The sequence below is a fragment of the Lithobates pipiens genome, unplaced genomic scaffold, assembly GCF_037356315.1.
Source record: "Lithobates pipiens isolate NorthernLeopardFrog02 unplaced genomic scaffold, aLitPip1_a1.2 Scaffold_37, whole genome shotgun sequence".
NCBI lineage: Eukaryota > Metazoa > Chordata > Amphibia > Anura > Ranidae > Lithobates > Lithobates pipiens.
Genome location: NW_027507825.1, coordinates 10,213,247 through 10,228,202, shown reverse-complemented (window position 1 = coordinate 10,228,202; position 14,956 = coordinate 10,213,247).

Genomic DNA, 14,956 nt, shown 5'->3' with positions numbered 1-14,956 from the left:
CAAAAAGACTATTTTTCTTGTCAAAAGAACCAAGGGAATTTCCTGTAAAGGCTCAAAAGGCTGATTCTGTAAAGCCAACAAGACCACATTTAAATTCCAAGGATTTAGAGGTACCTAGATAGGGGGATTAATCCGCGTTGCCCCCTGAATAAAATTACGCACCAGAGAGTGAGAAGCAAGAGGCAGTTGAAAAAACACTGACAAAGCCAAGATCTGGCCCTTGATAGTACTCAAGGCCAGCTTGATTTATAATCCCATTTGCAGGAAATCAAGGATCCTACCTATGACATACTTCCTGGGGTGCCAACCCCTGGATCCACACCAAGAAACATATGCCTTCCAGACTCTATAGTAAATGACTCTGGAAGCCGGCTTCCTGGCATTAACCAAAGTAGACACTACTGAGGGAGATAACCCAAGGTCCTTTAAAATGTGGGTTTCAATAGCCAAACCATTAAATTTAGCGTCCGTAAGGTAGGATGGAATACCGGACCCTGTGCAAGAAGGTCTGGCCATAATGGTAGAGCCCAAGGGACTCCTACCCCATCTTTATGATCTCGGCAAACCAAGATCTTCTGGGCCACCCTGGGGCCACCAGAATCCCCTCCTTTCGTTCCTGCTTGATCCTGCGGAGAAGGCACGGAAGTAACAGAACTGGAGGAAATGCATAGATCAGTGAAAATTGATCCCATGGGAAGACTAATGCGTCTGTTCCGCATGCTAGCGGATCCCTCATTCTTGACACAAAGTTGTTGACTTTGTTGTTGAATCTGGACGCAAACAGGTCCACATCCGGAATACCCCATCTCTGACATATCTCTAGGAGGATGTTGGGGGAAGAGACCATTCCCCCGGAAATAACTGTTGGCGACTCAAGTAGTCTGCCTGCCAATTTTCTATTCCTGCTTGATAGGCAAGGAATGTTGTTTTCTGCCCAAGCTAGAACATGATTCACCTCTTTTTGGGCTGCACGACTTCTCGTGCTCCCCTGGTGATTGATGTAAGCCTCCGCTGTGGCATTGTCGGATTGAATCCTGACAGGACAATCCCGTGACCTTAGCATCCGGAACTCTAGAGCCAGGCGTACTGCCCAAATCTCTAGAATGTTGATAGGCAAGGTCTTTTCTGACTTGGACCATCTTCCCTGGACAGAATCTTCTTCCAGGACTGCTCCCCAGCCTAGAAGGCTGGCATCTAATGTCACCACTTTCCAGGATACTGGCAGAAAGGATTTCCCCTTTTGGAGGTTGCTGGATATCAACCACCAATTTAGGCTCCGACATACAATGGGGGATACGCTTATTGGAAAATTCCAAAGCCTGAACCTTCTTGTTCCAGACCAACAGGATGGTGTTGTGTAGCAGTCTTGAGTGAAACTGCGCGTAAGGGACGGCCTCGAAAGAGGCCACCATTTTCCCTAACAATTTCATGCACAGATGAATGGAAGGATTTTTCTTTGTTTTGACAAGTTGAATTAGTCCTATAATGGAACTGATTCTTGTCTGCGGTAAGAATACCTTCTTCTGTATGGTATCTATGACCAGCCCCAAGTACTGTATTCTCCTTGATGGTTTTAAGGAGGATTTTTCTAGGTTTCTAGGAGTATCCAACCCAGAGATTCCAGGGTTTAGACCAGAGACTGAATGATCTATTACAAGTAGATTGTCTAAATAGGCTAGGACTGTTATGCCCTGAGCCTGTAATCTGGCTGAAGGAGGTGCCAGAATTTTTGAAAACACCCACGGTGCTGTGGCTAGACCGAATGGCAGGGCCACAAATGAAAAATGATGATTTTCTATCTCGAAGCGTAGAAATTTCTGGTGAGCTGGGAATATTGGCACATGGAGATAGGAATCCTTGATATCGATTGATGCCAAAAACTCTCTTCTTTGCAGGATGGAAACAACCGATCGGATTGATTCCATATGAAAGGACAGGATATTTAAGTGATGATTCAGATCTTTGAGATCTAGAATGGGTCTTTTGCAGGCAGCAAAAATGTTGAACAAACCAATTTAGTAAGAGAGTGCACAAGCAAACTGTCTTGTGATGCTTCTCCGTCTATTTTAGGATCCTCAGAAGGGGATATATTAAAGCAGGAGTCCGCCGGGACTCCGCGTTTTTTTTTTTTTTTTAAAAGCCAGCAGCTACAAATACTGCAGCTGCTGACTTTTAAAATAGTGACACTTACCTGTCCAGCGCGCCCGCGATGTCGGCACCCGAAGCCGATCTCTAGATCGTCTTGTCGGGTGCTGCCGCCGCCATCTTGGGTATGGGAATCAGGAAATGGAGCCTTTCGGCTTCATTTCCCGGTTCCCTACTGCGCATGCGCGAATCGCGCTGCGCAATAAGGATGGTCCCCGCTGCCTCTGGGATCTGTGTGTTTCCCAGCAGGCAGCGGGGCACTTGGGGAAAGGGGCGGGCACTTGCAGAAAGGGGCGTAATCTACGCCCCTTTCCGCAGAGAGCTATCCCGGAAGTGGGTGCAGAATACCTCTACAGTACAGGTATCTGCACCCCCCTCCCCCCTGAAAGGTGCCAATTGTGGCGCCGGAGGGGGGGAGGGTTCCGATGAGCGGAGGTCCACTTTAGGGTGGACCTCCGCTTTAATATCTTCCAAATCTCTTGGAAGATCTTCCTGATTCCCTGCCCCTTGCACCTCAATCAGAGGGTCCTGAGCACTAGATGGAGATCTGCTACGTTTATACCCACTATGGAGAGTGATTATAGCTTCAATCTTCTTTTCCAAATTAGAAATGGTGGAAGAGAAAACCTCCTGTGTGATATACATAGGGCTGAAGTGTCTCCCCCGATGGCTCAATCTGACCGGCCGCATCACTCTCAGAGGAGGATGACATTCTTTTGGAAATTTAGTTGGGGTTTAGTTTGTCGTGAAACCATTGACCCTTTAGAACCCTTAGAGGAATTCCTGGTCCCTCTTCCACTCATAGCCTGTAACACAAAAGCAGAGGCACAAAGAATGTACACTGCTAGGTTATAGTCCAGTGCTATAAGCTGCTATTAATACCTAGTGTGGTAGAGTAATAATGTGTCAAAGGGAAATGCCTGTGTCACCAAACCTGAAGTAAGCCACCTCTGCTCATGTGTCCCTCCACAGCCAGCAGCTTCCACACACACAGTGCTTTAACAATGTCCTCCACGTGCAGCCGGCATCTGATGCTGTTAGCCCTGCCCCCCTCCCACACCGATTACGCCCCCCCTGTTTTCAAAAGAAATAGTTTTCCCGCACAAGTGCCAGACTGCAGGCACCCAGCAAACAGCTGACATGGCGGCGGGGGGGAGTAAAAACTACCGCTGAGCGGCCGCGCTGGTTGTTGTTTGTTTGTTTTTTTAGTTTTTTTGAGAAAATAATGTTTTCGCCATACAATTAACCCCGAAGGGGTTCATTTTGACATGGGGGGCACAGGAAGAGAGACCAGTCCCCCCTTTCTTACCGGAGGATCTGCCTGCTTTTGGCCGGAGGAGAAGGAGGAAATTAAATCTCCTGACACAGCACTGTTTCCAGCATAAGGCGGTGAGTGCTCAATACAGTCCCCAGTGGTGACACATAGACATAACAACATTTTAAACTTGAGGCTGTGTTCCCACCGCTGCGGCTGGGAGACCCAGGTGTGATTCGCACCGCACTGCAGTGCAAATCACATCCGATCTCTGTGCGATGCGAGTTCAGTCATACAGATAGTATGGCTGAATTCGCATCGCACCCGCCGCAAACTCGCACGGGACCCTTTTTTTGGTTCGCAGCAGAATCGGATTGCATGGGTGTTAACACCATGCGATCCGATTCCTGTCCGAGTTTGCAGATCGCACTGCGATATGCGAACTGATCTGGGGGTGTCATTAACATTTCACTGACACTCCCAGCAGTCCGCATAGGGCAGTGTGAACTGCTGGCGGGAGGCATGCGATGCGGGAAAACCCCGCGATGCGGGAAAACCCCGCGGATTTGCGGCGTTCCCGCATCGCTCCAGTGTGAACCCAGCCTAAAGGAGAAATTCATAAGAAAATCCAAAGATATTTCTTAGAAATCTCCACTTACCTTCCCTCCGCAGGGTTATCTGAGATAAACCCAATCTTCACCTTTCACGGTGAGCTCCGAAAACCTTCAGGAACAGGGGAACCTAGAGGATACAAACAATCCTGGACCTGCAACAGCACCCTGCCAGTAAAAACGTTATGGCCTTACTACCAAAAAGTCCTGGATCCCAGGGTCCAGCTCTCTAAAAAGAGAAGCATTCGCAAGCGAAACCTGGTATCCGGGCCACCACGAAGCCCGGGTACAATTCCTTAGGCCCATTAAAGGACATTCTGAATGGATCCGGTCAGCATGGCTAGCCCTAGCAAGGATTGCTTCCAGTGGAGCTCAGCACAGCACATCTTTACTCATGACCAACACCTTAGACCCTGGCGAAAAAACTGAGGTACTCATGGTAATGGGAGGGGTTATATAGGGAGTGCACTTCTGGTCTCATGGCGTGCCAGTCTCCATCACCTATTGGTGGCCTATTAACCCACATAGTAACTACTATGGCTCTGTGTCTCCTGATGTATGAAAATAAATCGGCAGATCGTTCGTCAGACTAAATTTTACTACAGATTTTCATATCGTCTGTATAGGCTTTCAGCAGGAGCGGACTGACAACTCATGGGGCCCCGGGCAATAGGAGATTATGGGGCCCCCAGGCAATCAGTGATTACGGGGCCACACATTATACAATCACACAGTATACACAGACATGTTTCTATTGGGCTGAGAAGGCACTGGAGAGGTGGGGCAGCTATAATCTCAGGATTTTTAGACCAAAAGGATGTCAGTAAGGGGTATTTCAGAGACAGCTGTAAAAAAAAAAAACACAGATTTTTACATACTGTCCCTGGTTTTACTGAGGCTGGCAACCCTGATGGGGCCCCCTAGTGGCCCGGGGCCCTCGGGCAGTGCCCGAGTGGCTGAATGGTCAGTCCGCCCCTGGCTTTCAGTTTGGGCTCTGACTAGGCCATGCAAGGACATTCATTTTTTTCCTCTTTCAACCACTGAGGGGTCATTTTTTGCTGTGTGCTTTGGGTCATTGCCATGTTTGAAGGTAAACCTTCTTTTATCATCCAATCATGTGCAAGCTAAAATTCTGATTTTTATTTTCCTTGCATGTCCCTATCGGATCTACAGCGACTGCACTTCCAAGTGCACTTTCAGTGCAATTTCAAGTACACTTTGCACTTGTAGTTTGCACTTGTAGTTCACACTTGTAGCGCAAAGTGAATTTGCCTTTAGTAAATGCTTTTAGTAAATAAAGGCATTATACACCCATTATGCCCCCATTATGCCCCCATTATGCCCCCATTATGCACCCATTATGCCCCCATTATGCTTTTACTTTGCAGGGAACAACATTGGAAGTAAAACCCATCAGGGTTTACTTCCTCTTCAAGGTGCCAGCATACCAATACATTTTGGACAAATTCATGCTCCCGACTTTGTGGGAACAGTTTGGGGATGACCCCCTTCCTGTTCCGACATGACTGCACACCAGATGAATTAGAATGGAGACTGAGAACCAGGCCTTCTCGTCCAACATCAGTGCCTGATCTGACAAATGTGCTTCTGGAAGAAGGGTCAAAGATTCCCATAGACACCCTCCTAAACCATGTGGACGGCCTTCCCAGAAGAGCTGAAGCTGTTATAGCTGCAAAGGGTGGGCCAACTCAATATTGAACCCTATGGACTAAGACTGGGGTGCCATTAACTGGCTATAAACAAAAAGCGACAATTTTGAAAAAATTGCTGTATTTTTTACTTTTTGCTATTATAAATATCAAAAAAAGGGGGGAATTGGGGAACTTGGGACTTTGAGTGAAGCCATGGCTGGGTAAAGTCATGTGCCTCCATCCCTATCATCTGGAAATAAAAGCTTCACCGCGGCAAGGGGCAGCGGTGGTGCAAAAAGGAAGAAAGTGGGACTTTAAATGAAGCTCAGGATGACAAAAATGAGTAAAATGGTGGAAAATTAAAATTTAATAATGCGTAAGAACAAGTTTACATACAATTCATTCCATGTATACAAAAATGCACCCATAACATGGTGTCAATCTGCAACCTGGCAATAATTGATAATAACATATTTACAACCATTGATATTCAAGGTAAAATAAAAGGGACCACCATACTCATAGTTTTTACTCATTTTTGTCATCCTGAGCTTCATTTAAAGTCCCACTTTCTTCCTTTTTGCACCACCGCTGCCCCTATTATAAATATCCCCCAAAAATATATCAAGCTTTTTTTTCCCCTCAATTTAGGCTGGTATATATTCTTCTACATATTTTTGGTAAAAAAAAAAAAAAAAATGCAATAAGAGTATATTGATTGGTTTGCGCAAAAGTTATAGCGTCTACAAAATAGGGGATAGTTTTATGGCATTTTTATTATTAATAGTTTTTTCTTACCAGTAATGGCGGCAATCTGCGATTTTTATCAGGACTGCAACATTATGGCAGACACATCGGGTAATTTTGACACATTTTTGGGACCATTGTCATTTATACAGCGATCAGTGCTATAAAAATGCACTGATTACTGTAAAAATGGGACTGACAGGGAAGGGGTTAACACTAGGGGGTGAACAAGGGGTTAAGTGTTGTCCCTGGGAAGTGACTCTAACTGAAGGGGGGGAGGGGACTGTGTAGGGGAGATGAGAGATCGCTGTTCATACTCTGTATGAACAGATGATCTGTCTCTTCTCCCCTCAGAGAACTGGAAACTGTGTGTTTACACCAGGGATTAGCTTTATGTTCGAGTCAAACTCATGTTCGACTCAAACATTGGCTGTTCGCCAGTTCACTGAACAGTGAACAATTCTGGGTGTTCGCGGCCAATTCGAAAGCCTATGAGAGAAATCAAAAGTGCTAATTTTAAATGCTAATATGCATGGCATTGTCATAAAAAGTGTTTGGGGACTTGAGTAAAAGGAATTATCAAAAACTGTCTCTTGTCACTTTTAACATTTTTGACACTTTTTTTGTGAAATGGTAGGGGTACTTTTGTTCCCCATTAGCATTTCACACGGGGGGGGACCGGGATCTGGGGGCCCCTTGTTAAAGGGGGCTTCCAGATTCAGATAAGCCCCCCGTCCGCAGACCCCCAGAACCAACGGGCAAGGGTTGTGGGGATGAGGCCCTTCTCCCCATCAACGTGGGGACAAGGTGCTTTGAGGGGCTACCTCAAAACACCCTCCCAATGTTGAGGGCATGTTAGGGCTGGACTGGGACAGAAATTTGGCCCTGGACTTCATCCAGAACGGCCCACTTACATCAGAGTGTCCCATCAGCACCCCCTTCCGTCAGAGTGTCCCATTAGCACCCCCTTCCGTCAGAGTGTCCCATTAGCACCCCCTTACATTAGAGTGTCCCATCAGCACTCCCTTACATCAGAGTGTCCCATCAGCACCCCCTTACATTAGAGTGTCCCATCAGCACCCCCTTACATCAGAGTGTCCCATCAGCACCCCCTTACATCAGAGTGTCCCATCAGCACCCCCTTACACCAGAGTGTCCCATCAGCACCCCCTTACATCAGAGTGTCCCATCAGCACCCCCTTACATCAGAGTGTCCCATCAGCACCCCCTTACATCAGAGTGGCCCACCACCAGCCCCCTTATATCAGAGTGGCCCACTGAGCCATCGGCCCACCGGGAAACTCCCGGTAGTCCCAATGGCCAGTACATGCCTGGGGCATGTTGCCTGGTACGGTTCAGGAGGGGGGGGGCTCTCTTGTCCCCCCCCCTCTTGTCCTGTGGCCTGTCAGGTTGCGTGCTCGGATAAGGGTCTGGTATGGATTTTTGGGGATCCCACGCCATTTTTTTTTTTTACATTTTGGCACAGGGTTCCCCTTAATATCCATACCAGACCTGAAGGGCCTGGTATGGAATTTAGGAGGACCCCCACGCATTTTTTTTTTTACATTTTGGTTCGGGGTTCCCTTGTGGGGAAATCCTAATGCCATTTTTAACAATGAACTTTTATGTGTATTGCAGACTGACAATTCATTATAGCCGCGAGTAGTTTTAAATGACTTTTTTTGCATTGATACATGTCCCCTGGGGCAGGACCCAGGTCCCCAGACACTTTTTTATGACAATACCATGCATATACTGTAAGCCTTTAAAATGAGCACTTTTGATTATTCATGTTCGAGTTCTGTAGACTTTAACAATGTTCTTGTGTTCAAACAAATTGTTTTATATATATATATATATATATATATATATATATATATATATATATATATATATATTATAGATTTTTTTCTAAGCTTAACTTTTCTTGAGGCATTTTTGTATTCCCGAGTAATCACCCATAGTGATGGCCGAACGGTTCGCCCGGCGGTCGTTTCGCGGCGAATTTCCGACATTCGCGGTCCGCACGTTCGAACGCCTTTTTCCGTCGTTCGCCGCGGCGGACTTACGTGTTTAATGTATACAAGAACTTTAACCTTTGGTGACACGTTTATCATGTGATACAGGACAGCCAATTGAGACATGACAGCACATGGACACTTGTACATTCCCCCTAACCTATAAATACACCCGATCCGGTGGCCATTTTACATTCTTTCTTCTGTTACGATAGGGACAGGTTCCTGTGTGGAGTAGGGAGAGATAAACCACTAGCTATTTGGTACACAAAAGTTCTTTTCAGGACTGGTATAGGTGTTAGGTGTTGATAGGTTTGCTGTGCTGCTGATTCTTGCAGCAGCCTGAGTGTCTTTTGTTAGTTTAGAGAAAGGGAAAGGACGGTGTATGCTACAGGGACAGCCAGATTAGTCTTTCATCATCATCATCATCATCATCATCATCATTAGCTGTTACTATCAAGGTCCACAAAAGAGCTGTTCCAGTAACCACTAATCGTTCTCTTTTTTTGCCAATTTGTATAGGGACAGGAAGGAAGCAGTGTTGTCAGGCAGTGAGGGTAATTTTAAAGACTTGCTGTTATTATTAGTTCCACAAAGGTTCTTTTCAGGACTGGTATCAGTGGTACAGTAATAGGCTTGTACATGTATAATATTCTTTCTTCCAAATATAGAAAGGATATTATACTTGACTGCTGCCCTTCTGCTGCAGTCTGCTAAACATTTACAACTCACTTGTTCCACAAAAGTTCTTATAAGGACTGGTAACTTGGTATAGGGTGCTACGGTACATAGGCTTGAGTGCGGTACAGTCTGCTGTTCTGTAAGGACCGCTATCGGTCCACAATAGATAGGGTTGACGTGCACCACTGCTGACCGCTGCCCTATACTGCAGCAGTCCTTCAGCGGTATAGGGACTGACGTACAGTCTGCTAAACACTAATACACAACCTGCTTGGTCCACAAAAGTTCTTATAAGGACTGGTAACTTGGTATAGGGTGCTACGGTACATAGGCTTGAGTGCGGTACAGTCTGCTGTTCTGTAAGGACCGCTATCGGTCCACAATAGATAGGGTTGACGTGCACCACTGCTGACCGCTGCCCTATACTGCAGCAGTCCTTCAGCGGTATAGGGACTGACGTACAGTCTGCTAATCACTAACACACAACCTGCTTGTTCCACAAAAGTTCTTATAAGGACTGGTAACTTGGTATAGGGTGCTACGGTACATAGGCTTGAGTGCGGTACAGTCTGCTGTTCTGTAAGGACCGCTATCGGTCCACAATAGATAGGGTTGACGTGCACCACTGCTGACCGCTGCCCTATACTGCAGCAGTCCTTCAGCGGTATAGGGACTGACGTACAGTCTGCTAAACACTAATACACAACCTGCTTGGTCCACAAAAGTTCTTATAAGGACTGGTAACTTGGTATAGGGTGCTACGGTACATAGGCTTGAGTGCGGTACAGTCTGCTGTTCTGTAAGGACCGCTATCGGTCCACAATAGATAGGGTTGACGTGCACCACTGCTGACCGCTGCCCTATACTGCAGCAGTCCTTCAGCGGTATAGGGACTGACATACAGTCTGCTAAACACTAATACACAACCTGCTTGGTCCACAAAAGTTCTTATAAGGACTGGTAACTTGGTATAGGGTGCTACGGTACATAGGCTTGAGTGCGGTACAGTCTGCTGTTCTGTAAGGACCGCTATCGGTCCACAATAGATAGGGTTGACGTGCACCACTGCTGACCGCTCACCTATACTGCAGCAGTCCTTCAGCGGTATAGGGACTGACGTACAGTCTGCTAATCACTAATACACAACCTGCTTGGTCCACAAAAGTTCTTATAAGGACTGGTAACTTGGTATAGGGTGCTACGGTACATAGGCTTGAGTGCGGTACAGTCTGCTGTTCTGTAAGGACCGCTATCGGTCCACAATAGATAGGGTTGACGTGCACCACTGCTGACCGCTGCCCTATACTGCAGCAGTCCTTCAGCGGTATAGGGACTGACATACAGTCTGCTAAACACTAATACACAACCTGCTTGGTCCACAAAAGTTCTTATAAGGACTGGTAACTTGGTATAGGGTGCTACGGTACATAGGCTTGAGTGCGGTACAGTCTGCTGTTCTGTAAGGACCGCTATCGGTCCACAATAGATAGGGTTGACGTGCACCACTGCTGACCGCTGCCCTATACTGCAGCAGTCCTTCATCGGTATAGGGACTAAGAGTTTTGTCACAGGGTCATTTAAAAAATGACAGGCAGCGGAAGAGGCAGGCCCTTCCGCAGGGGTGGTAGGGGTAGGGCAGGAGCAACAGGCTTGAGCCAAAGTGGGAAGTTGCAGAAGGTGCGTTCAATTACTTTAAAGGATGCACCAGACTTGGTTGAGTGGCTCGCTCAGCCTTACTCTTCTGCACCCTCCTCATCCTCTCGATCTGCACCCTCTTCTTCACTCTCTGCTATGTGCACCCCCAAAGACACTACCACCAACAACACGACCACCACCACCACCACCACATACCTTCCGCTTGAGTCACTGGAATTATTTTCCGATCCATATCAAGAGGACATTTCTGATGCGCAGCCACTCTTGGTATTGGATCAGGAAGAGGAGGTAGCAACAAGCGCTACTCAGCAGTCTGACGCCAGTACCCAGATCAGCCCAAGGAGGAGGTTGGTCCCCGGTGTTGCTGCCTACTCCGAGATCTCTACTTATAGCGGTGGGGAAGGTGACGTTGATGATGACGTGTCTAGTGATGTCACGTGGGTGCCCACAAGAGAGGAAGAGGAGGGGAGTTCAGAGGGAGATATGGACCAGCAGATAGGGAGGAGAAGCAGCAATGACTTACATTGCACAGCAGGGACAAAGCAGACTGCAAATGTATCAGGAGCGAGTCATCGACCATGTACGGTCACATCTGGCGCTCCCAGGACACCGGCACATGGCTCCGCAGTGTGGGCTTTTTTTAACGTGTCCGCTGCTGACAATAGCGTTGCCATCTGCAATCTTTGCAGTCAACGCGTTAGTCGCGGTAAGCCCAATACTCACCTAGGGACGACCGCCTTAAGAAGGCACATGAGCAGCCATCACCGAGCCCAGTGGGAGCAACGGAACACACAAAGCCACACTGCAGGCTCTCACCGTCCAGCCTCGTCTTCTACTTCTCCTTCTCCTCTCTCCTCACAATTGTCCTCCACTCCACCTTCCATCACGCCAAGCTCACATTTTTCTGCAAAAAGGCAGGCTTCCGTGGGCCTAATGTTTGAGCGTAAAAAAATGATGACGCCGGATAACCCTCTTGCCCAACGGTTGGCGGCTGGCTTGTCAGAACTCATAGCCCGCCAACTACTGCCATATAAACTGGTGGACTCGGAGGCCTTTCGCAAATTTGTGGCCATTGGAACACCACAATGGAAGGTCCCAGGAAGGAAGTATTTCTCAGAGAAGGGCATCCCAGAGCTATATGGCCATGTTCAGCGGCAAGTGAATGTATCTCTGGCACACAGTGTCGGTGCCAAGATACATCTGACCACAGACACGTGGTCTAGCAAACACGGGCAGGGAAGGTATATCAGTTTTACTGCCCACTGGGTGAACCTTCTGACGGCCGTCAAGCATGTAACCCGTGGCACCCGTGTAGATTTGGTTTTACCGCCACGGATTGCATGCAGGCCTGACTCTTCTTCTCCTCCTCCTACTCCATCCTCCTCCCTCTCCTCCTCAGCTGCCTCCTCCTTTTCCGCTGCTAGCGTCTCTTCCACTGCACCGCCCAAGCTCCCCAGAACCTATTCCACATGCCAGGTGAGACGTTGCCATGCCGTGCTGCGTCTGTTGTGCCTGGAAGCAAAGAGCCACACTGGCCCGGCACTCCTTTCAGCTTTGCGTTCACAGGCAGATGAGTGGCTAACACCGCTCAATTTGACAGTTGGTAAAGTGGTGTGTGACAACGGTGCCAATCTGCTTAGCGCATTGAAACAGGGCAAAATCACGCACGTGCCGTGCATGGCACACGTCTTAAACTTGGTCGTGCAGCGATTCCTTGTCAAATACCCTGGGGTCCAGGACATCTTGCGGCAGGCAAGGAAAATCTCGGCCCATTTCAGAAGATCTTACACGGCCATGGCTCGCCTTGCTGACATTCAGCGGCGACACCATCTGCCGGTCAGACGTCTTATTTGCGATTGCCCGACGCGATGGAACTCAACCTTCTATATGCTTGATAGGCTGCTCCAGCAGAAACGTGCAGTTAACGTCTACCTGTATGAACTCTGCGAAAGAAACGGTTCTGGGGAGCTGGGTTTTTTTTCACCGCGCCAGTGGCTGCTCATGCGCGACACATGCAGACTTCTGCGGCCATTTGAGGAGATCACCAAACTGGTCAGTCGCAGCCATGGCGCCATCAGTGACATGGTACCTTATGCCTTCTTTCTGGAGCGTGCATTGCGTCGTGTCATTGATCAGGCTGTGGAGGAGCAGGAGCGGGAAGATGAGGAAGTCGCAATGCTGGATGAATTCCCAGGGGGGGCTACTCTATCTGAGACAAGTCAACAACAGGAGTCTGATGAGGAGTCAGAGGAGGATGGTGCCGGGGCGGATGAGCAGGAGCAAGAAGAGCATGCTTTAAACCTTTCTGGGATCCCTGTTGTGCGAGGATGGGGAGAGGAGAATGAAGAGGACGACATTATCCTGGATGATGAGCAGGAGCCAGGCCACCACACCGCTTCCACTTTAGTGCAAATGGGGGCCTTCATGCTCCAGTGTTTTAATAGGGACCCCCGTATAAAAAGCATGAGGGTCAAGGACCAGTACTGGGTGGCAACGTACTTAGACCCCCGGTACAAACACAAAATGGCGGAAATGTTACCGCCGTCGCAGAGGGCTGTCAGAATGCAGCACTTCCAGGCCTTGCTTCGAGAAATGCTGCATTCTGCTTTTGCGTGCGCTGGCAGAGGAGCAATTCCCACTCCCAGAGAAGGATTTGCGGGTACCAATCCAACAGCGCCTGCAAGAAGAGGCCGGTTTGAAGATGTGTTGGTGACTTCGGATATGAGGTCATTCTTTCAGCCGACCCATCGACAGGTGTCATCCGGATCCAGCATCAGGGAACGCCTAGACCGTCAGGTGTCCGACTACATTGGGTTAACGGCCGATGTGGACGCTCTGAGGAGTGATGAACCCCTAGACTACTGGGTGGGCAGGCTTGACCTCTGGCCAGAGCTTGCCCAATTTGCAATCGAACTGTTGGCTTGCCCCTCATCCAGTGTCCTGTCCGAAAGGACGTTCAGCGCAGCAGGGGGGATTGTGACCGATAAGCGTACTCGCCTAGCTCACCACAGTGTTAACTACCTCACATTTCTAAAAATGAATGAGGCATGGATCTCGGAGGAATTCAACACATGTGACCAGTAGACCATGTATATGTCTATAAACTATTTTTTTAATCAAGCACACAGACCTTCTTAATTCATTTGGCTCACTTCCTTGACCCAAAAAAGCACACCGTACTATATGCCCCTACCCTCCTCTTTGAAGAGGTTGAGCGGTGTCATATTTCTACTGGGGCTGCTTATGATATCCCTGTGCTGTGCTGACTTCCTCCTGGGGGTTCTTATTATGAAGGGATCACACTATCCCTGTGCTGTGCTGACTTCCTCCTGGGGGTTCTTATTATGAGGGGATCACACCATCCCTGTGCTGTGCTGACTTCCTCCTGGGGCTGCTTACGGTGCTGCTGTCAGTGCTGTATGTCACGGTGCTGCTGTCAGCGCTGTATGTCACGGTGCTGCTGTCAGCGCTGTATGTCACGGTGCTGCTGTCAGCGCTGTATGTCACGGTGCTGCTGTCAGCGCTGTATGTCACGGTGCTGCTGTCAGCGCTGTATGTCACGGTGCTGCTGTCAGCGCTGTATGTCACGGTGCTGCTGTCAGCGCTGTATGTCACGGTGCTGCTGTCAGCGCTGTATGTCACGGTGCTGCTGTCAGCGCTGTATGTCACGGTGCTGCTGTCAGCGCTGTATGTCACGGTGCTGCTGTCAGCGCTGTATGTCACGGTGCTGCTGTCAGCGCTGTATGTCACGGTGCTGCTGTCAGCGCTGTATGTCACGGTGCTGCTGTCAGTGCTCTGTATTACGGTGCTGCTGTCAGATGCCTCTATCACGGTGCATGTGTCATTCCGGTATGTCACGCTGCTGGTGATCATCTCCTGCACCCTCTTCTTTGCCTACCCTGGTCCCTGACCTTCCCTCTCCTCCATTGCCTTCATTAGCTCCATAGTCCTGAATTGTTAGAACAATTTCCCAAATAAAATAAAAATGCTTGTAGTTATCGATCCCAAATTCACCTCATACATGTATTATGTCATTGTCCAGATGGTGGGACTACGTTTTACCCCCTAATAATTACCACGTGGCCGCAAATTCGACATGAAGGTTTGCAAAGTTCGCCTCCCATTGAAGTCAATGGGGCCCGCGGCGAACGTTCGGTTTCGCGAACGTTTGGGTCCGTTCGCATTTCGCGT